Genomic DNA, 26,486 nt, shown 5'->3' with positions numbered 1-26,486 from the left:
ATCTTCCCCAAAGGAAGATCTAGATTTCAGTTTATTTCATTACATTTTGCCATAACGTTTTCCTTTGTGATTTCATGTATTATCCCCCTGAGAAATTCATGTGGCAAGGATTCTTTATGTGTATATATATATATTTTATATATATATATATATATATAATTTCTAGTAGCCTTTAAAAGTGTAGCTCCCAAACTTTTGATTCCTTAGGATGCATGGATTTTTTTTTGTAAGAGATTAAGCGTGAGAAGTGCCTGAAAACAGAAGAGTTTGATTTGTGAGAGATGGAACCAGACGACACRTTATTCTGTAAATGGAGAGGCTAGTTCATTTCATTTTTCCAAGGGAATTCTGCATGATTTTCATATCAAAGATATGTGAAGTTTGTCTAGGCATAGCTTAGGGGTCTTATTTTATGTTTTCTTTTTTGGCCTAGTGAGCACTCTGCATGAGTCCACATATTCTCTCATATTTTTGTCACTGGCAAGACTTCAAGAAAATCTTTTGTTAGGAAATTATGTTAAAAAGGGAGGGAAAACATTCAGCTAAATCATACTTTTTTTTTTTTTTTTTAAATCACCCAGTTGTTTGATTGTCAAAGTACCAGTTATTAAGAAGGATTTTATTTAAAGAGTAAATTCATAATTCTGAAAGACATCCTGACCTGCATGCTTTGACTGTACAGGTTTCAAAACCTAAGCCTAAAGTTCTCTGCTTAGGCCTACGTGTATTCCTACAACATACCAAAGCGTAGCCCTAACAYTCTGGCATGTTAGGGAGAAGCACTCTAAATGGGAAGTGAGATTTTGTAATTGGGGTCTTTCTCAATTCTGCATTCCACAAGAGTGAGAGCTAAACATATAACTACAAGTTTAACCACAACTCCTAGGAACTGCATAATAGAAAGTAAAGATACTTTTTTTTTTTTTCAAAATGACAGAATTTTCTTCTCATTACCCTTTAAGACATCAAATTTCAGACAGACATGGCCTCCATTATTAAATGAAGATTATTTACAGGCCTGTGGCTTTTTTTTCAGAGATCATGGGAGGTTTTATATCTAAGTAGAGAGCAGATGTAGGGAGGGTCCCTTTTTGTTTGAATACAAAATCCAGCAGCTAGATTCATTTAGCTTACAATGGCTTGCACTACTACAGAATGGAAAATTTGAAGAACTCGTGATTTCAGGGAAAACCCTGTGCACGCTAACTGGAGAATGAAAACAGCACTTAATCCGACTTCCCTATAGCATGAAAGGGCAAGTGCAAGCTACTCCTCACCTGCTGCTGCCGTTCAGCTAGAGCTGTTTACCCATAAACAAGCCGTGGGTGACTGAGCAGTGACCTGTTTCACTCACCCAAGTTCTAGAGGGAGAGGCAACAGGATTGCCTTTAAAGCACTGGTGGTCAGGGCACACACACATGTCCTGCTGCCCCTCAGAAATCCACACTCAGCTCCTTAAACCACAGCAAGCAGAACTCCCRGGGACAAAGACAGATGTGCTCATTACTACGAAAATCTGTGCAGCTCCCCTTCCCAGGTACCTGGCTGGAAAAGCACATTTCCATTTTGGAAAAGCCTAGAAGGAAGTTGGTTTGCTTCTCTGGATCATTCTAAAACTTATCCAAGGTTTTTGCTTTACAGGGCTGCCTCCTCACATGTCTCTGCTCAGATTCACCAATCATAATGAAGAACCTTGAGAGGATAATGATTTTTAAAATTATTTGCAGAACAGACTTTTTTTAGAGAATTCCAGAGCATGTTTCAGTAAATAAATAAACAGACAAAGTCCAGGATCAATGAAAGTTTAGTCAACTCAAAAYGAACTGAAGATTCTCTGCTGCACTATGGTGTTTTCAGCGAAGAGGAAGATGCCCTCCCTTGGGCACCTGCAAAGTGGAAAGTCTCCAGTCCTGGTTGAGGAGATGACCAGGGAACCAGATAGTTTGGTGGTCTCCAGAATTTCAGAGAGACTTAAGGCCTATATTAAGTTACCTTGCTCTGTGCTTGTATACCAGCCAAGCCTTTGGCACTGAAATTTTGTGTTTTAATCACCTACCAAACAAACTGTAGGAATGTCACTTAGAGGAGAACTCTTGGAAACAGGTACTGAGACCTTGTTCTAGCTTCATCTCATAAAGAACATTGAAACATGTCTGWATTCAGAGGAATGAATAGCTTTCTGCTTACTGAATTTCTGCAAATGACCATAGTTTATTCAAAAAGAGAGAATTCCTTACTAATTAAAATACTCTTAAGAGTAATGGAGTATCAAGCAGTCTTTCTATTTTACTCTTTTCTGTAGTATTGGTTCCTTGATGAAAAAAAATACCTGCTCTCAGCTGCACGTCTCCCAGCAGAGCCCTTCCTACCATTTGGGGATCCCTCTGCCTGCCTTGCAAGATGCTTTCTGAGGGCGAAGGGACATATATACCCCGCCAGCCCCCTTGGTATCCATACTGACACCAGTTGATTTGACGTGAGCGTCGGGAAGGGCCCAGCCCGCGCTGCTGCCGGCCTCTTGCTCACTCTCGTTAGGCCRCTGGCCGCTTTCTTTGCTGGCACAGGACGAAGCGGTGGCTGGGTCTGTGGTGACCCGGGCTGTGGATAACGCTGAGGTATGCAGGAATGCGGCTCTGCTGCGTGCACYGCTGCGTAATGGCGGCTGGCACGGGCGAGAACAGTCACCACGTGAACCAGGCCCCGGGGCGCACAAGGGCGCTCGGGGCCTTGCCACGGTGTCACCCCACAGACACGCGGATCGGTTCTTACAGGTGCCCACCTGTAGAAAGGCAGAAAGAAAGAGGTGGGAAGGAAGCAAGGAAGGAAGGGAGGGAATTTCAGACTACTACTTGAAAGACACATTCACTGGACTCTGTGGGACACAGTAATGTATGTGAGTATCTTGTACCAGGGGAGGGAGGGCTTGTCCCTCTCTTYTACAATTACTCCCTTGTCAACCCAAGCTCTTCTTGCACAGAGAGCTGCAGTATCAACTGCTGGTTGCATTTAATACAGACAGCAGCACAGGAGTCTGTCTAGGATAGGCCAAAGAGTCACTGCCCTGAGCTGAGTCATTTATTCATTGAAGAAATCCAACTTCCCCCAAWCAAACATCAGAGCTTGCTACAGACTGTTATTTTAATCTGCTCAGGCACCTAAATACTGACATCTGGGCAGGATTACTACTATTTTTTCCATTGATGGTAAAATAACTCACTGCTACAGAAGAGAGGATTTAATATCAAATTTTGTCCTATTTGGCAAAACTTAGTGTGATCTGCTACATGTCCTCCAGATGTTACAGGACAATCTGCACTCAAGAAGGTGATCACAACGATCATCTTGATGATCATTGATCGATGATCTTCTGGGCTTCCACCCTGGCAGTCAATACAGCTACATACCTATGAGCAAGAACCACAGTGGTTAAACACCACCTTCTGCATCTCAGAGTCCACCAGCAGTCTGTTCCTTGGGCCCAGTTTTGCTCAGCCCCAGGGGACAGGAACGTTCCCCTGTTCACAGTGATGATCTCTGGCAGATGAACACGAATCAGTGGCCACACGATTCAAAGACACACTCCGACAGGCAACATTTCAACACCCTGCAACTCTACTCTGAAAACTCCAGCTGGATGAGGAAACCTGTTGTGCCATAATGTTGACTGAAGAGTCAAACACTTTCACATTCARTTTAAATAATGCTAATAGGGGAGGACAGAACATTCTCTCTCCCATTATTTCTTATAAAGAAAGAGACTGGCCTTGCACTGCTAGTGGAAATGTTGCTGAAATGTTGCTGAAAAGCATCGTGCACAGGCATGCAGGTAAGCATAAAACTCAGACACAATTGCTGAACTCTGTGTTGGCAGCCGGACTGCCGTAACCCATGTCCCCTGAGCAGCAGTCAGCTATGAAGGACCAGGAAAAAGTTCCCGGGTAATGATTAACAACCCAGGGGCTCTTATTCACTGCAGGCAGAACAGCAGCAGTGCAGCTGGCGATGCCGGGCGCCTCTCCCTCTGGAATGCTGCTGGATGCCTGCAACCAAACTCGCAGAGAAGCAGGGAAAACGGCCACCCTGATGCTACCAAATGCAAGAAGCTGCATTTCCCCTGCCCCGACTTGGCATGTAAGGAGGGTATTTGCCCAAACTGGGATTTTCCATCAGCTTGATGCTGGAAGAATGTGACCAATTCCAATATCACCGTCTAGCAAATGTACTTGTGTAGTTATTGGTAACATTGCTAAGGTTATTGATATCAGTTGCAGACAATTTCTTTCTATATAGAAGCAAGTAAACAACTTTAATGGCAACTGGCAAGTGTCAATGTTAATCGGTGCAGCCACAGTGTTAGTACTGGAGCAGATGGTTAAAGTGCACCCTTTTAGTTTAAAAACTGAAGCATGAATATCCTATGAACAATTCAGGAAAAATCAAAGCCATCATGGCTGTTCTCCTTGTTCTGGTGCTCTTAACCTTCAAGTGCTGGAACAAAAGGCAAACTAACAAAGAAAATAGAGTGAAGTATTTCATAACTGTTACTGCAATCTCCTCAAAAAGCACTTTTAAACTCTTCGAGCAACACATGAAAGGCAAACATGCCACAACACCCCCTGCATTACCCCCAGCGCTACTGGATAGAGAGGCAAAAGGCTATTGCCTGGACTTCAGGTTTGGGAAACCATATTCACTCCTTTCTTCTCGAGCATTTAATGATGTAACTTCATCTGTCACAAGGGAAAAAAAAAAAAAAAAAAAAGTAGTTGCAGCTTTATTTTTTTGTTTTCCAACAAAACCATTTGCTGCTTATTTAAGAAGACCTTGAAAGAAACTATTTACCAAAAAAAAAAGCAAATTCTTTCTTTCAATAAAATCACTCTTCCTCTGAAAGGCTTTGCTCTCTGTGTGGATTATTCATTTACTTTAATTATTTTGAAGTGCCTCTGTTTGAGTGGGTAGGAGTTAAGTATCCACAATACCAAAGTAGGTCCTAGAACTAGCTGTTATAAACAAAATGTTCTGCAGTGGCCTAAATCTGCACAAGTAGTAAACCTTGAGGGGTTCAGAAGCCTTTTTTTTTTTTTTTTTTTTTTTTTAAAGTATTTCTGGAGAGTCTGAAAGCTATGGGACTCAGTTCCAAGAGCACGTATTACTGGACTTATCTTTTATGGGCATGTCATTTCATTTTTGTCATGAACACAGACTTAAATCATTTTCTCCTCACATTTTAGGAAGACAAAAATGTTGCTCTTGTTTCAGTGCAGAAAGTTCCACTTGCAAGATGCTGGTACCAATTACAGCAAGCGAGGAGAATTTACAATCTACCACACAGAGGACAGGCCAAGGACAATGGCCAAGTGATAGAGAAAAAAGTGAAAAGCCAGAACCAAAGGCAGGTAACCAAAAGCAAATAGCCACCTTTCATGATCACTCTACCTACCTCCTCCCTCACAGAGGTGCATGGCCTCCCCTTCCACACACCTATTCATACACAAATACAGGAATATTTACATTGCCGCCCTTTTTTAAATAGTTTCAGCCCAGACATCTTTCTGGTACACACGCCAGAAACAACAAGTAAGAAATAAGCCAAGGAAGGAAGAGGAATCAATGCATAGGACCGAACCATTATCTCATGTTATAAACAATAGATTCCTAACAAGATTCCCAAATCAAGCAACTAATATTTGTTTCCCAAGCTGTATTTCAGAGCCACCTGCATGTACACTTAAACCAAAATGCCAGCAGTCTAGCATCCTCACCTTTGAGGAATTTTAATTCTCAATCTCATGAAAAAAAAAAAAAGAAAAAAAGAAAAAAAACCTCACYTCCAAACATTTCACTCTGTTCATCAAGACTGCTATAATTTTGCTCCAGATTAAAAACAAAAATGTGATAAACTTCCTTAATAAACAAGAGAGAGACCTTTTCAAATGAAGAGTTTCCACTCATTCTCTACTCATTTCTTGGGAAATGCTTGGGAAATCTCACTTCCTAATGTCCCCACTTGGGCTTTGCATTCCTGTCCTTTGTGCACTCTCCTATACAGAGTTCTAGCTCCTCTGCCCTGTTGCGCACCCAATAGTTCAGCCAGTCACCCTAAAACTCTGTAGAGATATGAGAGAAGGGAAAGAAAATAATAGAACGGAATAAACTAGGAGAACAATTCTGCAGTTACGCAAATGTAGGTCCTGGTTATATCTTAGGAAATAGTTGCTGGAAAACACAAGTTTTTTGTTGAGGTTTGATTTAAAAATCTGTTACTTTTGGCGTTCGGGTGTAGGTACTGCTGCTGGCTCCACAACAATTTGCACAGCTTATCACTCAGTAAAACGTCTAAGGTGAGCACCAAGCTGAGGAAATTCTAAACAAGGGTCCACAGAAGCACACACGTCTTTCTGCTAGATTTCTCCTATTCACTCCTCCATGGCAAATTACATGATCATCGTCTTGTAGCTGCAGGCTTAGCTGTGCATGTAAAAAGAAAAATATTACCAGCTGATTCTTTATCACGCTTTACAGTTAAGAATCTGACAAACTGTGGATTTGTGAGTAACAGAAAACAAAAGGTACATTTTGTTACCATTTACCTACTCTTTAGTTGGCACACACTGTGTAAATAGGTATTTTTTTAAATAGTTTCCCATGCTCACTACAAATAAAGAAATAAAGCTACAGCTCTTACACTGCAAAGACTAACACACATGCTTACCTTTCTGTCCCATAATTAATCCCAGCTGCTTCAGTAGGACCACTCGAATTGCTGACAGGGAAATACCCATGTAAGTGCTTGCAGAAGCATGGCTTCAATTGCCAGCAGCATTATTGGGAAGAACTAAATGTCTAGGCCTACCATGGCTCAGTATTGCTGAGTGTTGCCTTGCCTTGGAGAATGTACCTGGCACCAAATACTGCCAGTAACAAATCATCTGCACCTCCCTGCTCTACCAGTTCGCACCTTTCCTTACTCATCAAATACAATTCTGCCTTTCCACACATCCTCCCACAGTTGCCATGTGCAGAAGGAGACAGGAGATGCGTTTTAGTCCTTTCTGTGCTTCTGGGCACTGAAGTGGGATGAGAAGGCAGCGTGGCCCGTGCACTAATGAGCACAGTTATAAGCAGGTCCCACGTGCATTAACACGGCTGGGTGAGCAGTCTCTCGGGTCACCCGCCAGGCTCCCAGTCTCCCACCGAGGAGTATTTGCCTGCTTAATTCTATGGGCAGTCCTTAATCTGCATCTTGTTTATTGGGGCTCATGACAATCAATTGCTCATCAAAAGGTACAAACACTGGATACTTAAACCACCTAGTTCTGTTTCCCGGTGAGTAATTTAGCATAGGGCTTCATCTGTAAAGATGCTATATCCATGAATGCTGTCTGAAAAATTACTCTCTGTACATTCTTCAATTTTTGTCTACATTCCATAGCTTCCACAGACACTTCTGCCTGTAAGTTATGTCAAAAAAAAAAAAAAAAAAATCAATCAAACAAACAAAAACCATCAGAAAGCACACCGAGGATACCAGGAAAGCAAAGTCAATCCCTTAAAAGTTTAAATGACTATTTGTCACAAACATTTCACCTCTACTAATGAACTGCAAAAATGAATGATAGAAAATTCAAAACTGTATTATGTTTAGCAGTTAACATTTTAATAAGGAGGAGATTAGCAATTTTTAATACCTCCAGTGCTTTGTTATATACAGTGGCACAATAACAGAATATTTTAATTGCTAATTATTTAGACCTCATTCAGTTCTCACTCAGGCAAAACTCCCATTGAGGGACTCCTGCCTATGAAAAGAGCTACAGGATTTGCCTTGCTGTTATTTGAAAAAATCCTTATATATCATAAAATCTATCAAGTTATAGAGAGAACAATCTCCAAATCCTTAGCAATATTAAACACTACTGAAAGCCCCACTGACTCTTAGCACCAACATGTTTATATTAAGTAAAATAGCTTATTGCAGTTCACAGATTGTAACTTACCTGTATAATTTATGCCCTAATGTGCATTGCTAGAGGTCTAGCCATGTTTTGGGCCTTCTAGTCCTTTCCCTGCTTTTCTACTGTGGGAAATCTTAGTGCAAATGTGATAAGGAAAGAGCATTTCCAAACAATTCTGATATCAATAGCTTTAGGAAAACCCCCAAGTAGTATTTGATTTTACCTTTTGACTTCGGACTCCAAAAGGGTTAAGAGCAGCTCCTAACACTTCTTCTCTATGCTGCTGTAAAGAAAAGAAATGCTTATGTTTAGAGATCTGCACACACAACACCTCAGGTTTTCATAACAGTTAAATAAACAGGCATTCAGTGGTGAAAGTGGGTGGAATACTGTATATATATAAACATTTATCTATCTAAAAGAAGACGAAACTAAGTCCTACACATTCGCATTTAGTACACAGGTGACAAGCAAATAAACAACACGCACTAGTACCCCAAATGTCACATTATATGCACACTTTAGAGAGAAAAGTTGCACAACCAAACACCAGTTTAATTGGGAGTCCTTGATATTGCCTCCAGGCTTAGAAGAACCCATCAATTATTTCTCTTTCAGTTAAAGGGCAGTTTCATTCTTGTTATGTTCAAAAAGCAAATACACAACCAATTTTCACCGTTTACGTTTGCCATTCAAATGCGTTTATGGGCAAAGGTATAGCTATGCTCTTAACGGTCAAGAGTTTAGAGAGTCCTTTTTCTTGAATGAAGAATTGTATTTAATTTCTCCTCACCTCTTAGCTATAAATGACTTTAAAGACTAAAACTTTGAAAAACCGCCTTTGGAAAAAGAAGTGGAGAGTTAGTACCACATAACACTACCTACCAAAATGTTTATAACCGGTTACCAAAAATATGAGGTGTTTTTAAGTCATTTATTAGAGTAGGGTGCTCTAGTGACATCAGTTCAAGATTAGAGACCCAAGCTCCATAATTTCCACTTGCCGCTACGAGAGGTCCAGTTTGGTTACAATTCCCAAATCCGCCCCAGGCGGATGTCCTGCTTCCACACAGAAGTAGCTAGGGCCTTTCACAGCCTTCCAATGCCAAGCTTTCCACCTGGGAAGCTATGGCCCAGTCTAGCAGCCAGCGCAAGCACGGCAGGAATGGCCTAACTAAGCCTACGGGTATCCCTTAATCCTGCACTGCTGAGGGAGGTTCGCAGCCAGCAACACAGGCATTTGAATCATCCGTATCTTGGCCCCTTTGCCGTAGGGCAGAGCCGAGGCCATCGCTTACTCGTACTCTTACACTCACTCCATATGGGCCTGCTTCCCTGCAGCTCATGTGCTGTGCAGTCTGCTGAGCTGGTAACACACCGGGGAACTGGGATTCATTCAGAGGACTCTGTTAAGAGGATGGCCCTGCTCCTTGCAGCAACCCTTCTTCGTTAGAAAGCCTGCATAGGGTCCTCAAAGAGGATGTAACAACAGCAAGCTTCTCACGCATCGTTTCCAAGGTGGACTTCCCACCAGTTCCCATGTGTGACAGAGAAGCTTGGGTTTCCTTCTCCATGCCACCATGCTCATCATTTCTTTGTAGTCTGCAGCCTTCCTTGTGTTTCTTGGGGGCTTTCTCCCTCCGATGACCACAGGCCAGCAGTGCCCCAAGATCAGCATTTGCAAAACTTTCCCTATGGAAATGCCTYGGCCTACTGAATGCACAGTGTAGCGGGTGAGACGGCGGCTTCCACGGCTCTTCCGTGGCCCAAGGTTTGTTTTGCCTRAACTAAGGTTGGGTGGCATGTGCTTGAGCTTTCACAAGGTCTGCAGTTGCCTAGAGAGGCGCAGTGGATGGCAGCTGTTAGCATTTCCCAACATTACACAACCATGGTCTGGAATAGTCTGTCAGCTCTGTGCAGACAGTGAATAAAGCAAAGCAGAATGCCTCGAGTATTGAGTAATGAGGAGAGGATTTTTGACCTTTCCGAGCCRTTAGATGTATTGCATGAAGATACGTTTGACTTAGGTGATACTATTAGATATGAAATCGTGCTGTTTGCCTAATGCCTAACTCACCTAACAGCTAAAATGCTTTATATTTGCTGGCAAATTGTGTTTTGCCATGAGAGCTGGTTTGAATAGCCCTACACTTGATTTGTGGAGGAAGAGAGGGTAAAACTGGGAGAAGATCAAAAGGGAAGGAATGAAGCACAGGAAACTTATCCCCATGTGAATTAAAATCTTTTCCATCTCAAATTGTCACTGATCAGTCAGACCCAGTGTGGTACCTTGATATTCTCTCCTCCAAATTCATGAAATACTGGATCTAAAGTCCAAACTCCCAGTATCTCTTCTCTAGCCTGTTGATATCTGAGATTTGTTCAACTAAACATAACACACATAACATACAGAGCTATCTTTACATCAAATATGATTTCTGCCAAAAAGTGATAAACAAAAGTCTCTACAACTTTCACAACTTTTACAATTATTTTGCCTTTTCTTTTTTTTTTTTCTCTCCATTCTTTTAATGTCTGYATTTAACTAATGGTAACATAATGGTAACATTTCTGCCACATACTTTTTAAATTTTGTGACTAAATTAATGAAGCCTTATCTTTGGGATACAAAGTATTTCAGATGGTCATCTGTTGGATCAAATCACCTATCAATCAGAGCCACTCAATCCAAAATTACAAAATATCCTTCTGTTTTTCARCTCCAACCTCCACTTTTACCTGAAGTTATTCCAGTTGGGTCAACCCCTTACTGGTGATTGAAATTGTACTATGTAAATCTCTCACAATCTGATACAACAAAGTAAAAACCATGCACACAGCTCAGGAAAGTCACTTCTGGCCCACTTTTGTACAAAACAAGAGCAAATACTTCCCAATATTGGTTCACAATAGGCTTACTGACCTCAAAGTCATAAAATACATCACAGTCCTCACTCAAACATGGGATAAACTATGGTGATTTCCTAGAAAAAAATGTTTCAAGGATGAATCACATTAGTTAAACTTATTAATTCTATGCTATAAAATATCAAACCATAATAAGATCTATCACAAAAATAAGAGGCATACAAAAGTGCAAAATTTGACCAGTGCAAGATTAAAAATGTCTCTTCTGTGGTGTGGCTCGCTAGTAGAGAAATAGCAGCATTCTGTACTGCTGTTCAGAAGCAGAAGGAAAGAACTATACACACTTGTTCACTTCTTATTAGTAATGCTGTATAAGCTGCAAGGCCTTTTGTCTTCTGCTRCTAATGAAAAAAAATCACATGAGATGAACTACCACTAGAACAAGTGAGACTGAGATAAACACACTCAGCTCAAGAATGTGCACGCACCTTATTTACATCTTCTCTCAAGTTTATGGAACTTTCACCATGAATAACATGGAAAGAGTGAGGAGGAAACATTACAGAATGGTAGCTGTGAGGATCTTCTCTTTTTAAGATTCTACATTTGAAGAATAAAATGTAGAGAAAAAGACAAATTATATAAGAATCACTCCAGTTCATTTCGTCCCAAACAGAGTCATCATACATGCAAACTAAATGGTGTGGTAGCAAGTGGATGAAAGGAATCACTGTTGATTAATGCTAAGAATATAGGAATCAAAAGGATTTTAGACAATGATTCACTGTGAGACTACGGGTAAATCTCTCGGCCTTTTCAGCTTCAATCAACCTGGCATGAACAGTGAGCAAAGTATGTGCTTAGCAAAACGGACAAAGCACTGCAGCAATGCTCTTTAAGAAAAGGAAAAAAAGAAAAAAGATTTATGCGTGAATTTAATGAAAAAGGCTAATCTGGCAAACTCTGAGTTTGGAATCCGGGTAGTACTTCTCATAGCAGAACAAACTCCCTCCCTGGGCTGCAGCCTTGAGCTGGAACATGGAGCTGAGCAGTTGGAGCRCGACGGAGCTCAGGTTCTGCGCCTGCTTCAGCCGCCTCCGCTGCCCGTGAAACCACAGACCAATCCCTGCGGACAGTCGGGAGTGACTGCTGTGTGTGTGTGATCTGGGCATTKGCCCATGAGGTCTACACTTGATTAGCTCTTTAATTAATTGGTCCAAAAGCCAAGCTTATCTGTCCATGGAAGAAAAATACAACTGTTGAACTACCGTGATAAGGCTAAAGCCTGGAGATTTTTTACATGAAGAATGCCAAAGAGAAGGCCATTGACCTATCTGTGAAGATAAGGTGATGAATTACTGGATGTGAACTGATTTGCCTGCAGAAAGCTTCGTGTGTTTACAGAAAAAAAGAGTGCTAAAGAAACAACAGTCAGTATTACAAGTCCATCTTAGCACATGAAGACATCTGTGATGAAAGAATTTAATCCCTCCCTATGCACATCAATATTCTCTTGGAAAATGGCTGTCTGACCATATTTATCTACACGGGAGACTTGTGTTAACTGTCTAGCCTAAAAGCAAATGGACTTTTGAAGGCAACAGTCCCACGATGGAAGTTGGGAATCAAACATCTGTAAAACTACCAGGTTTATATCCTGTTAACTTAATGTCCAGTAACTGTAATTAAGCAGACAGCATTGCCTGGAACATGAGCGGCAAACGGAATTATTAATATTAGAGGTAGTAGCAACTACCATGGTTATTTCTTCAGAAGAAAACACCAATGCAGAGAGTGAATTATAACATGCCATGGTAACAGATGAAGACTTCAACTGTCAACAAAATCAGGCTACTAATTCTCACATAAACAGTCCTTTTAAATCTTTGATTTTTAATATGCAGTCCAAAGACCACTCTCACATTTCAGCAGCTTTTGTCTTTTAGTGCCAATCATTTCAGCTGACTCTTCTCACTAGCCCGTGTTCTCTCTCACCTTTGGGAAAGGGGAGTGAAAATATCAAATGGTATCTTACTCTGCCAAGACCAAAGGAACTGTTCAAACATTCAAAAAATTAAGTAATGACTTTTCTCAAGCCAAGAAGGGAACATAATTAACAGTGAGGTAGATCATTGCCTGCTGGGAGGGAGAACTTCAACCCACATCTCTTTCTCACTCTCTGATTCAGTCTCTGTTTAGGCCTAGTCTATGTAAACAGCAGCTGAAATCTATTGGATGGACAACATAAAATTATTTGGCTGCTAATCACACTTGTTCCCAAGAGACAAACAGTCAGATCCATGGGGAAATTGGGACTATGGCCTGTTCATAACCACTCAAAGKAAAGAAGCACTGACTGATGCACCTCGAGCAAACCGCCACCTCTCACAGGATGCCRGGTCACAGAACACAGCTGCGAATGTCTTTCTGCAAGAAACGGTCTCTCTGCAGATGACAAAGTTCTCCAACTTTAGGGCTGTCAGCTTTGAGACCTTCACCAGAATGCATTTCGCTTTACAAGAAAAGAAGGATTAAATGTTACCTGTTGCCTTTTTTTCCTCCCTTCCAATCTCCATCCTATCGCTGAAGTAGCACAAGGCAAAAACTTCCCTTTTGAGTGAGATCAACCAAATGTCACCCTGCTGCACTCCGCTCTCACTAGTCACGGGCATCACAAAGCACCAAAGGTGCTGTTCTTGCCCTGAAAATCATTATCACCTTTAAAATTTAATTCCCTCCAAGTGCTACAGAGGCTAGTGTGGGGAAAGGGAAGGTGAAGAGAGARGCAACAGTTCTCCTTGCTCTCCAGAGACCATGTTCCCCTACAGCTCTAGGGTACTGCACAACATTTAACTCCTTGAAGCCTTTTTTCTTACTTGCTTCTCCCTTGGCAGCAACTTCTTCAAACTTGAAAATCAGGACATGAGCCAAGCAAATAAAAAATAAATAAATAAATAAATAAAGCTCAATGTCTATAAAAAGTACATAGACTAACCTGCTTAATTATTAACAGGTAAACACAACAAATTCTGAATTATTTACTTAATCTTTTTCAGCTACAAACCTCAGCCTTTTAGAGCATGAAATACATGCTTTATTTTAGGACACAAAAAGATATTTTTTATGGTCTGAATGGGCTTTTTTTTTTTTTTTTTTTTTTTTGGAGGTGAGGTTGTTTTCAGGAATACACACTTTTTATTAATCCCAAAATACCATCCCGTAACTGAACCCTGCTGGAATTTAAAATAGAAAAATAAAATCTTTAGCATAAAGATCCTGTATTTGAGAATTTGCTAGTGAATGAGCTGGCTGTTCCTGACTTAGAGCTGAGCATCCTCTCCTGCTTCCGTGACTGCGTTTGAAATGAGCTCGGTGGAGAGGGAAGCTGGGGAGGGCTCCAGCAGGAGGCTCTGCAGTGAAGGATCAAACAGCCTCTCGTCCCATCCTRTTCTTTTTCTCCAACAAAGCCATCCCGCCAAAGTAAACCTGGCCTCTGCCTCCAACAGAACAAGTCACTGTTGTGTGTCCCTGATGGTCTTGCAGGTACTGCTTGCGGCCTGACCTCCAGCTGAGTCCATCAGTACATTTTTCTTTTTCCTATATATCCTTTTGCCTATCTCACTGTGGATCAGGTGGATCTTTTCTACAGATTTATTCAAAATATGTGTGGAAAATGAGGGAAGATCTATGTTCCTTCCAAAAAATGTGATAAAATTCCGTGTGCYCATGATGAATTCAGGATATACCCTTAGAGGTGTTCAGCATTCAGCAGAGTAGAGCAACACAGCTCCCCTTCCAGGAACCTCAGGCCACCACACGGTGATGGTCATCCACAAAAATGCTACACCAYGATGAGCGAAGAAACGTGACCTTTCTCAGCCAGCCTTTCTTTAGAGGCGAACCCACGGTACTGCCTTTGGAGCCCCAGATCAATAAAAACATGTGTGTTGGGTTGAAGCTGCCCAACCTAGGGAGACAGACAGGCCACTAGAAGCCTGCTCTTACAGCTCTCACGCACAACCAGAAGGTTGAACCAGAGCATTTCAGTAACATTTAACAAGGGCATCATACACTGCTACTCCCTCCTTCATCAATTCTATAAACCTGCACAAATACAGCATGTGACATCTTATAATTCATTATTCACCCACTCTTAATTGTTACAATGGTCCAACGTTACTTCTTTTTTCCTGTCTTTAAATATTGATTAAACTTATTAAAATCTATGTACAACACCTTTTTTTTTTGCCTACCAAAGCCTTCCAAAGGTGCAACTCAGGAGACGAGACAGTTAATCACAGAGCTGGCTTAGATGTTAATTTAGGTGGCCTACTTATGTTAGCAACATTTTATTAGCACGTTATGCTGTATGTTTAATATTTAGTATATTGCGTGAAAATGGTTTACTATGTAGTGCTCACATAAGTGACTTACAAATTCTGTTTGACACAGAGAGAACAGTGTATAAGTAATGCATGTATTTCTAAGTATACCTAAGGCTATAGAAAATAAGGATAAACAGAAGACAGGTGAAGAAAAGAAACCACAAAAAAAAAAAAGAATTTGATGATGGAGTTAAAGGCTAGTTTGTAATGTCTAGACCAAAGCGACAGAACTAAGAACACACGGGCAACTCCCATCCCTTCTTTAACTTTGGATTTCACGTCCTCCTCAGTAAGCCTTGAAAGCTGCCCAGGTGAAGGAGAGAAGAAATTTCTCAATTGCTCAAGTCTCACAATGGAGACAAGTGCAACAAAGCAGCCAACAAATCCCCCCAACTCTTTTATATTTTAGCAGATCGAGAAAGGGAACGTAGTTCTACATTGGAGTTTGCAAGTGCTTTCAGGACGTTTTTCACCAGGCAGTTAAGTGAGCTCTGCCTTCATGAATTATGCAGCCTTTCCAGGGTGTTCTCCAGCTGTGTAAGCTGGAAACCCCCGTGTGAGATTCCGTGCACACGGGCGGCGGATCTCTCCAAAAAGATCCTAACTCGGCTGGCGCACGGGCGCTTCATGGCAGGGCAGCCAAAGCGCGGCCCTGCGTGACCGTTCCGGATCCCTGGCTATTTTGGATATGCCGATGCCCAGGAACTATCTTGGGAATTTTGTCTTCACCCCTTAGTTATGAGGAAAGTACTCCGCTTTTCACTCTCCTCCAACTTAAGGGAATCAAAGACAAAACCGACAGGCATTTCTAAGGACCACATAAGGGAAAATTCTTCAAAACTAGGCCTAAAGTGAAAAGAACCGAACACAGCCCTGGTGCCACTCTTAGTCCCTTGGAATTGCACAAAGACTGGATTTAGCCTCACGTCTTCAGCTAGATCCTCCTTAACTTCTGAGTTACTTGAGCAACATTGGACATCATAGGCAGCTTTCTTTGCTCAGCGCCCTCGTACAAATATGAACAGGAACTTTTCCTGAGGCTGAGGAGAAAAGAGGCCTTCGCCTCAATTCAAACTCTAGCCCTTGATTTCTAATGAGTGAATCATTCACGTTCATCCAAAATACGTGTTTCTGAGACCCTCTGATACAGGGGAACGTATCACTGGGAAAGAAGCATGCCAACTAACRTTTGGGGGCGAGAAGCCCACAGAACTGCAGTGAACAAAGGAAGCCTCTATCAAGAGCCAAGGCATCTGGTCAGCAATCAAGATGCTTTGTCTTTTTGCATTACTAGCACTGTAATTTGTCAATATACTTATGCATCCTTTCCCAATGCTGTAGCTTATGTGTTAGCAAATATCAGACCTGTTTTCTGTGAACGTACATACCCACAGCACAGTAAGAGCATTCTTTCCACWGGTGAAGTATAGCCAGTATTTTTGCTAAGGATCTTGCCTGTTTATCACAATCCCTCACAAAATATCAGTCCCAAAGAGCTTCTGAGTTACTTCAGTGGATGTTTTGTCAAGTGACATTGAAAACCAGCTTTATTTTGGAAAACAAAAACAAAATTAAATTGAGCCTATTTCACATTCTTTTTATTCTCTGAGTACTTTATTGAATTTTTCAAAATTATTCCAATGCATGTACAACAGTTACACCACATATCCTAAAACAACTCACAATAGAGAATTGCAGTTCACATTTCCTCTAGGAAAAAGAAAAAAAGAATAAAACCAAAAACAATCTACAAAACCTCTTTGAAAATGTATCTTTTGCCAGTTATATTCAGCGGGGGACATTAAAAATTCAATATTTGCCACTTTGCAATGGCTTCTGGACACAAAACAGTTCCTTCATGCTGCAATAGGTTTCCCTAGTCTAAAGGAGAACTGTGAGGAATGCACACACTTGAAATAGTACTGATATGACACCCACAACACAGCTCAGACACTCTCATGAATTACTYCTTTATTTTTTCTCATTATTTCTATCATTCATTACAGCCATAGTATTTATTTTTTAAAATGATTGATACTCAAAAATCAGTACATAGAGACCATGTAACAAGAATGAACCAAATTAAAAATTAATATTCTTACAAAAATAACTATTGTATTAATCAATATGAAGACTTAGATACCCAGATCAGTGGGACATTTTTAGTTCCAACATTCATCCTGCTTTAAGGACAGGAGGACAATTGATTCAGTAAAATCCTAGCTGAGATGCATGCACCACACCAATATTCAGACTAAGAACGTGCTGGGAGCACTATGGCTAGTATATGCTGTATGGCTAGTACAGAAAMCATCACCAGAATGCCTCATATTTTGCTTAACAAGTATGAAGTTTGTATAGAAGTAACATCTGAAGGAAATAATCCAAAAGGGACTCTGCATTTTCAGTTGAGCATTCACCAGCAAAAGCCAAAGGATTTTTTTTTTTTTTTTTAAATAATCTTTGGTGTAATCTTACCCAAATCAATGAGATTCAAAGATGAATTCAACATACTAATGTAATGCACTAGAGATTCTTCATTAAAAACACTATTGAAAATACTATTTCCTGCTACCTCTCAAAGCATGTGATCTATTGGCTATTTTTCTACTGATGTTTGTATTTATTGGCTTACCCAAATAACATTTTCCTCAAACTTTTGCAAAATGACCTTCACTTCTTCCCAGTAACACAAGTTAATGGTTTATTCAGGTTTCTGCGTTCTTACGCAATACAAAGCTGAATTAAGTTTCTGAAATACCTGCAAAACTATGTGTTCAAGTAATAAATTATTCATGTTATAGCATGGTTTAGTGTCCAGGCGTGTCAATCTATTAGGCACTGCTAAGGCATGGACGAGGATAAAATGATCACCTCAAAGAACCTTCCAGAGCAGACATGCAAAGAGCACAGGGGAGCCGAGACATACAGGTTGGAGTTACTTGGCTGAGGTTATGCAGGCAGCACGTGACGGTCCAGAGCTAATCTTTATCTCAAACTGCACTTCACTACATTAATAACAAAGCCTTCCACTCTATTACTTAATATTAAGGCCACTCCAAAAATGCAGGTGTTGTAGCTGCCGCATTAACTTAGCAATTCCAAATATCCCACTACTTTGGATTTGCTTATATCTAGCATCACAAATCTCCAAGCACTGTATACTTTGAATAAAGCAAAAAACAAATAGAAAAGCATTATCCTCATTTTAAAAGTGCATTAAAAAAAAACATGAAGGCATTCTGTGTGCAGTTCTGGGCACCCCAGTATAGGAGGGACGTGGAGCTTCTCRAGAGGGTCCAGAGAAGGGCAACCAGGATGATTAAGGGAATGGAACATCTCTYGTATGAAGAGAGGCTGAGYGAGCTGGGCCTGTTTTCTCTGGAGAAGAGACGGYTCAGAGGGGATATGATTAATATGTATAAGTTCAGGAAGGGAGAATGCAGGGAGGAAGGGGACAGGCTGTTTTCACTGGTGGCCAGCGATAGGAYGAGGGGTAATGGCCACAAGCTKGAGCACAGGAAGTTCCGTCTCCAGGTGAGGAGCAACTTCTTTACTGTTAGGGTGACAGAGCAGTGGAACAGGCTGCCCAGGGAGGTTGTGGAGTCTCCTACTCTGGAGGTCTTCAAAACCCGCCTGGATGCCACCCTGTGCCACATGCTGTAGGTGTGCCTGCTTGAGCAGGAAGGTTGGAYTAGATGATCTGTAGAGGTCCCTTCCAACCTTAAATATTCTGTGAATCTGTGAATTAAGGTGGAATTCCTCTCATCTGACTTTGGCCATCAAGAAGACACTCTTGTCTGGGCATTTCTATCACCATGTGGAAGAGACGGGCACACCGAGCGGGTGGATTCCTTCTGTCAGTGGAGAAGTGGCCAAGTCACCAGAGAAGCCTTTGTCATTCTGTACTCTTTACAGGTAGATGCTTAGACAAGATGCCTAAYGTACAGTTGCCTATGGTGAGACGAATCCCACTGTAACAGAAGAGCTATCACTGGCACAACCTTCCTGCTCTACTGCATTTGACTTTGCTCCACTGGACATACTGTTCACCTCTTTCATCAGCATTTCCAGTGGTGCCTGTTCAGATAGGCTGTATTTTTGCTCTTTTATTTATTTATTTGTTTATTTTAGTGTATAGCTTAAATCTTTAGCCAAATGCTTGGGTTTGTTCCAAGCAATGGCAATTAGGACCTCTGCCATAGCTAGTGTGTGATCCTCACAAACTCCTCCTCCTCTCCATGTTCACACATTTGTTCTGTTGGTGCCTCATGCTTCATTTTTAACCTGTCACTTCTTTGGGAATACAATCTAGAGGTCCCCAACTAGAACAAGATGTCACATCACTGACTTTTTCTCTTTTTTTTTTTTAAATAAAATAAATGCAACCACTCTCACTCATCCTCACCATAAACTCTTTAGCTGTCTTGGAAAATGTGCCTTCCATACTGCACTTTTCCTTCCCATCCTCGACAATATTCCTCCCTCTACCTATATCTCCTATGTATACAGGCCTATCTTAASGCAGCATTAATCTCTTAAGCATTTCTTTGATATCTTTTCTAAGAGGCAAAATGGTGAAGTGCTGAGCTGTAACGTGCTGTGCTGTAACGCACACAATAACTCGCACAGGCTAAACATTCAGTGCATGTGGCTTGACCAGCTCATCTACTGACAAACTGGACAAACAAAACTCACCGTTTCTTAAGCCTTAATGTTGGCAACTGCTGCTTGAAGTACTCACAGGCCAAACAAATGGTTGTGAGTTGAAAAGGTCTGGCTAAGAGCAGTGCAGCAGTGAGAGCACAGGGCAGGCGCAGCTGAATAGTCAGGACACTGTTATCATACAAATAACGGCTATAAAATCAACTCTCATAAAAATAAAAATTTGCAAATAAAAGTGGTGAAAGTCTGCTATCAAATATTGACTGCCAGTTCCATTATCAGAAGAGGAATTATCTATGAACCCCAGTAAAAATTAATCTCACTGTGGTTAAAACTACTCTTAAACCACAGAAATGCTTGTATCATTGTCTCTGGAGACACATCAGATGTTTGAGGGGATCCAGAAATGCTTCACTTTTCTATGCAAAGTTGCACAACAGATAAATCTTATACTTCACTGCATGATATRGTATTGAAGCTCCGAACTAACTGTGAAATAATATTTTAAATATCCCTTCCAAAATTAAAATCAAGTTAATGCAAAATTAAAATAATTATCTTTCCATACTAAAAGAGAGAGCAGAAACGAGATAAATAGTGTGTCCAGCAAGCAAATGACTTAGGCTAACCGCTTGCAAAACATGCACACAAAGCTGATGAACACGTTCCAGTGCCTTTAGCAAGTCGAACATGGGAAAAGATTCCCTGAAAAAAAATAAACACAGGGTACCAATGGAATCCTAYAGCACAAAACCAGCACTTTCCCTCAGTCACTTTCTGAGTCTGAAAAGGGATGGTGGAAGTGCAGTACCTCAAGAGCCAGCCTTTGCAAGTGCAAGCTCCTTTTTTTTCCATTCCTGGCAGAGAGCAGCAGTTACCTCCGCGTAAAAGCCCTCCCGTCCTGCTTCCCAACCGAGCGCRGCGGTGTGGCGAGCCGGCCCGAGCCTTGGGGCCCAGCAGGTGCTGTGGCTCCAGCTGCTGGGAACAGCAGCCTCGGACCCGTGCCCCTCGCTTTCGGCGAGCGGCGCTGTTTAGAAGGAAGGCCGCCCGCTGAGCGCTCCCAACGCGCTGTTTGTATCGCTGCTGTGGGTGGTTATCCGTGCTCAGCAAGGGGAGTCGGCACCTCAGGCCGCAGCTAGAGACCACTGCCCGCTGCTTCGTGGCCGGGGAAGGAGGAGAGAGGGGGATGGGATGGAGCAGGGCTCCAGCCACGTTCCCACTGGGAACGGCAGCAGCCGCAACGGCCGACGGGCTCTGGCATTACGGAGCGGGGAGGCCTCCCCAAGCCGGAGGAGTGGAAGGGCCTCTCCTGGGAATGAGGGTGCCTTGCAAACCCTACCCCTGCCTTACTTCTGCCATGCGCCGCCTGCAACCGTCTCCCCACGCAGCCGCCTCCACTCCTTCCCCTGCGGAGAGGACAGGAGGCCAATGGAAAAGCTCTGGCTTAACTCGGTGACAAGTATTTTGGACCATCCCGGATAAAAGGCCTGCTGGATTCTCCGTAGGCTCACTCGCGGCCTGTTCAAATCGGGCCAAGATCACAACAAATACGTGCTATATGCGTACGTAAAATGGTGTCTTTCTTACAGGTGGACCTGCTAATAATTTCCACCTCTGGAATAAAGTTCCCACATCTGGAATAAAGTTGCTACAATTTTTTGCAAGATAGTAATCTTAATAATTTGCCGGAGCGATATCCTTATCTCCATACATGACCATAAATGAACGATCCATGACAGACCAACCGACATCAAGCGCTGGAATTAGACTGATTTGTTAATGTTTATTTTTTAAGGGAAAGAAAAAAAACACTTATCTCTGAACTTTCTGCTTTTGTTAATGATTRAAAAGTTATTTAAATATTAACTTTAATTAATAATTTATATTACACTCCTAAAATTTACTTACAACACGTATTAGCCAAATCTGTTTGTTGTTCTGGGGACAGGTGGAGCGAGCAGGTGAAGTGCTCAAACGAAACAAACCAGGTTTCAAGGCAGCACACAGACCATGCCATATTTATCTGAGAATAYATCTATTATTTAGGATGGAGCAAATGTGCTCAGAGGCTAAATGGTCTCTTTCAAATGGCAGAAGGGTTTTTTTYCCCCCTCTTTCTCTCTTTTTTCTTTAGTACAGCATGCCCTGGATATACCCAAATAACTCTATTCAAGTGGAATCTTTATTAGGCAATTTTTAAAGTGGGAATTACAGTATGTAACAGCAAAAAACTGTTTGACTGTTTACTTATCACTTATTTACGGAGACCAATTATTTGACCAATGGGCAAGATGAAATATATTACAAAAAAAAAAAAAGAAAAAAGAAAAAAAAGACTTTTTATATTAAATAGCATTTTAGCACAGAGTAATTCTGTTTCCAGGCCTGGTCATCTTATTAAAAAAAAAAAAAAAAAAAAGATGAGGGGAAAAAAGAAAAAAGAAAAAGAAGAAAAACGGTGATAAATTGAAGACTGTATCTTACTTCAACAATAAAAACTGCTGCCCCCAACACTTTCCATAACAAATCTCACTGGCACGATTCCTACTTTACAAGTGAGAAAAATTAATCTCAAAAATGACTCAAGGGTGAGATAAAGAACAGAAGAGAAAAGGGCTTCCGAACTCCCTGCCTTGTGCTTAAATGATTACATTACTGTTTCTGAATTAGTGATATTACATCTTTTTTAAATGAACGAATCCTGTATTTTTACAGTCCCCCTTGCACATTCGGCTGTGTATCTGTATTTGCACACACTACTGTCCTGACTAAAATCCTACATCAGGCAGGTGTCTCAGCCGTTCAGATCTGAAGGTGATGGGAAGAACTCAGTTATTCCAACACTTTGCCAGTGCCCCAAAAATCTCAGTACTAAGTTCCAGGTATGTTAGGAGGTCCTGCTATTTGCAGTATTAGTTAGGATGGTGATGTGGAAAGGATGAAGGCAAGTGGGTAAAGATATTACGGAACTGAAGAGGATTTCTTTAATTATTATTAAGGGTGCCAGAGCCCTGGCACAGGCTGCCCAGGGAGGTTGTGGAGTCTCCTTCTCTGGAGATCTTCCAAACCCGCCTGGATGTCGCCCTGTACCCCGTGCTCTGGGTGTCCCTGCTGGAGCAGGGGGTTGGACTAGATGATCTCTAGAGGTCCCTTCCAACCTCAACCATCCTATAATTCTGTGATTGGAATATTAACCCTCTGCATGATCCTATTTAGCCAGGTCTATTTTGTTTATGAACAATATTATTTGCAAGCATTGTATTTGAAATTACTGTTGACCACCTAGCATTTGGGAATAAAAATAGGTATGATTAGATGTGCAAAGCTCATCTGAATGCAGTTTGAATGCAGACTGGGTTTCTAGCTACTGAAAACCAGCCCTTAATAATAAGATATCAGGGAAAAGCAGTGTGAAATGGTATTTTATATATAATTTGTGATCTGTGTATGCAAGATACACCTCATAATGAATATGACCAAATACTGAACACGAAGTAAAGAACAAACCTTTTGTGTTGATGCAAAATTTGAGTGGCAGGAAAAAACATAACAGAAGATAAGAGTTTTCATTCACAATGCCATGTAAATTAAAAAACCATGGATACAAAAGAGTAGAAACAAGAAAGGTAATACAACAAACTTGCATTTCACCCTCCATGATTGCAAGGATCAAAACAGGGGCATACGTCTTCATTCTAGTCAGATGGCCACTATAAGAATAAATTAGAGCAGCTGATACAAGAAATAAAAATATCAAGGACTCGGTATATAACAAACTGAAGCAGAGCAAAATGTAACAAAGGAACAAACGCACTAAAAAGTTTGGGGTTTTGTTTTTTTTTTCAAACGAGTAGCAAAGTACAGATGGAGGTAAGGTATAACCCTATTTATGTGAGCACTTTGCCTTTAACTTCACTGGGAACAGCATGAAGCTGAGCGATTTCCCTTAGCAAGCCTATTTTCTATTTAAATAGGTCTTTGCTGTGCTGTAGCTGCAGAGCCAAAAAAAACGAGGCCACAATTTTATGTGGTCATGCTAGCGTGGTGGAAAAGCTTTTGTGAGGATTTCATGTTGTAACTGCGTTTGTACATCTGGGCCCTCGCAGCCCCTCAAAGACTTAGACGTCTACAGATACTTAAAGGGATTATTAAATGCCTGTTAGGAGGCGAGGTGGATTCAGGACACCGCCACATCTGAACTCTGTATATGCAACTGCACTGACATTTCATTTGGATACTTAAAGCATTAATGTTATCATATCCTGGAGACCTATGCTAACAAGTTTGATGTAACAGATGGGAGCTTTCTCAAAAAAATGTAAACAGCTGATCTGAGAGCCAGCACTTTCTATAGACAGACATTACAATGAAATATAGCACTCGACTGTTTATGCCAAACACACGACAACAGCTTTATAAGGAGACCACTTCATATAATGAAGAAATCAACAAACTTAAAAGGAATACACCTCTAGAATTTGCTCCTCCACCCTTTCCCTTTTTAARTAGAGCGCTCTTCCTCCAATTCGCTGCTTCTGACCCCTCTATTCACATAATTTAAGAAAAATTTCGTCCACTACAAACCAGTGCAGATATAGGCCCATTTTTTGTATTAATATATTACAGAGGACTTCAGTGATTGCAGTGTATTTCCCTATACCCATAGCAACAAATGTGTTCCTTCATATGAACAGGTAAAGTAACTAACTACTTTGTAGAGATGAGACGCCCAAGAAAGCAGACTTGTTTCAGGAAAYGGGGTTTAACCTTTCTTGCCCGATTGCCTTCTTCCACAGCTGCCGTGTACGTACACCTTAAGGGTATGTTAACGATGCAAATGATTACAAACACACGACCAGCTAGCACATGAATTGTTTTGCATTGGATATTTGCCTTAATAAGGCTGAAATGAATAATAGCACCCTGTGTCTGTGGTTGTTTCTCGCATGATTTCGGTGATGCTGGAATAACAGCCACGGATGTGCAGTGCTCTGGAACGATGGCTCCAATTACTGCAGCGTTGACTGCAGGAAATTGCCTACTGGTCAGCCCTGCCCCGAATCCTTCCCGGGGAAAGGGGATGTATTTCCGTGCAGAAGGAAGCGGAAAGCCTGGTGCAGCGTTAGCAGCTGTGCTTGAGCCTGGCCCCCTTTATCTAGGGYGAAAGACGGCAAGCCAGAAAATCAGACCGCCTTACAGCAGTGCTCCCRAGCAGACAGCATCACCTCAGGAATGAATCTGAGTCAGAGACCAACAGAACGGGATGCTAGTTCAACAGCAAACAGTGAAAGTAGAGCAGACCCACAGGATGGGAATTGCCCAAAGCTAGCGTTGAATCTCTGTGGTCAGAGTTCAGCTTGCACAGCCTTTCATTAGGGAGCTCCTCTCCTCCTGTGGGTCCACTACATGCCTTGATAATACTGTCCCTATGCATCAAAGAAATATTTGCATTTATTAAGGCTTATGAGAGTATAAAAACCATTAAAAGTGGTTCTGGTATGACAACCCTTATTTTGCACTTCTCTGTTTCTAACTTTCTCACTCTCATCCACTTAGCACTTCCATTTATTGTCTCAGGGCCAGATTTTCAGTACTTACTGTTCATCTCCAACTCTCTCTGCAGCTTTATATGACAACCAAACTGACTTCCCTGCTGTCATTTGGGATACTTTAACATTAACTGGGCAAAGTCCACATTCTGTTACTTTAAATACATCTCAAGTATCTATCCACTCAGTGCTTCAGAGATCTCCAGACTTTAATTTACATTCTTTAAGATAGCGTTTTTGCCCAAGTCCAGTAATTCTGTAATATAACCTTTATAAAAAACAAATGTTCCAGTACATGCAGAAGATTAAAGGAATGCAGGAGGTACTCCGCTGTCCTTTAATTCTACATGTGTTTAATGTTATCTCAGAGAAATGTACCCATTTTCCTCCCGAGTCTCATCTACAAACTATTTTGGGTGAGTGTGCGAAGAGCCGGCGCGCTGGCCGCCGGAGGCAACGGGGCCGAGCTAGGAGCGAGCAGGGACATTCAGCAGCACAACTCACCGCAGGATGGGACAACTCGCYAACAGCCCCGTCCTTGGCTTCACCAGCAGCAACACAGAGTCACAGAATGGTGAAGGTTGGAAGGGACCTCTAGAGATCATCTAGTCCAACCTTCACGCCGGGGTGAAGGTTCACCTTCAACACGGGGGCACTTGGGCTGGCAGGTTTGGTTTGGCCTCGCATGGACAGCARCCAGCTAGATTTACTTATTTATTTCTTTATTTTCCCAATCTGGGTTCAGCTACCAAAGCCTTCTTCTGGTTGTGGGAGTGGAGATGAAAGCAGGATGTTTCAATTAGGCTCACTATAGAGACGATCTGGAGCTGCAAATTAATTGATTCGGAGACCAAGAGGGACAGCTCCTGCATAATAGAGGCCACGGAATCTCGCTCCGTAATTACAGTTAAGTTCAGCTCAAAATCCAAGAGAAATCAAAGGTGACCATATCAGGCCCATCTCTAATCAAAAGTGGTTCTTTCCCTCACAACTAAAAGCAGAATACTCCAGGTCTTTTTTTTTTTTTTTTTTTTTTTTTTTTTTTTTTTTTTTTTTTTTTT

General features: G+C 41.5%; 1 long non-coding RNA gene across 1 annotated transcript in view; it reads right to left on the bottom strand.

Annotated features, from left to right (window-relative positions):
* Positions 1 to 26,486, bottom strand: part of LOC112945573 — a 168,238-nt gene that overhangs the window by 100,034 nt on the left and 41,718 nt on the right. The window contains exon 2 of the long non-coding RNA XR_003249041.1: positions 8,182 to 8,241. This is a non-coding gene — a long non-coding RNA (uncharacterized LOC112945573). The remainder of the gene's footprint in view (positions 1 to 8,181; positions 8,242 to 26,486) is intronic.

The sequence above is a fragment of the Nothoprocta perdicaria genome, unplaced genomic scaffold (genome assembly GCF_003342845.1).
Source record: "Nothoprocta perdicaria isolate Ctin4 unplaced genomic scaffold, notPer1 scaffold_193, whole genome shotgun sequence".
NCBI classification, from domain to species: Eukaryota; Metazoa; Chordata; class Aves; order Tinamiformes; family Tinamidae; genus Nothoprocta; species Nothoprocta perdicaria.
This window is presented reverse-complemented; position numbering and strand designations above follow the sequence as displayed.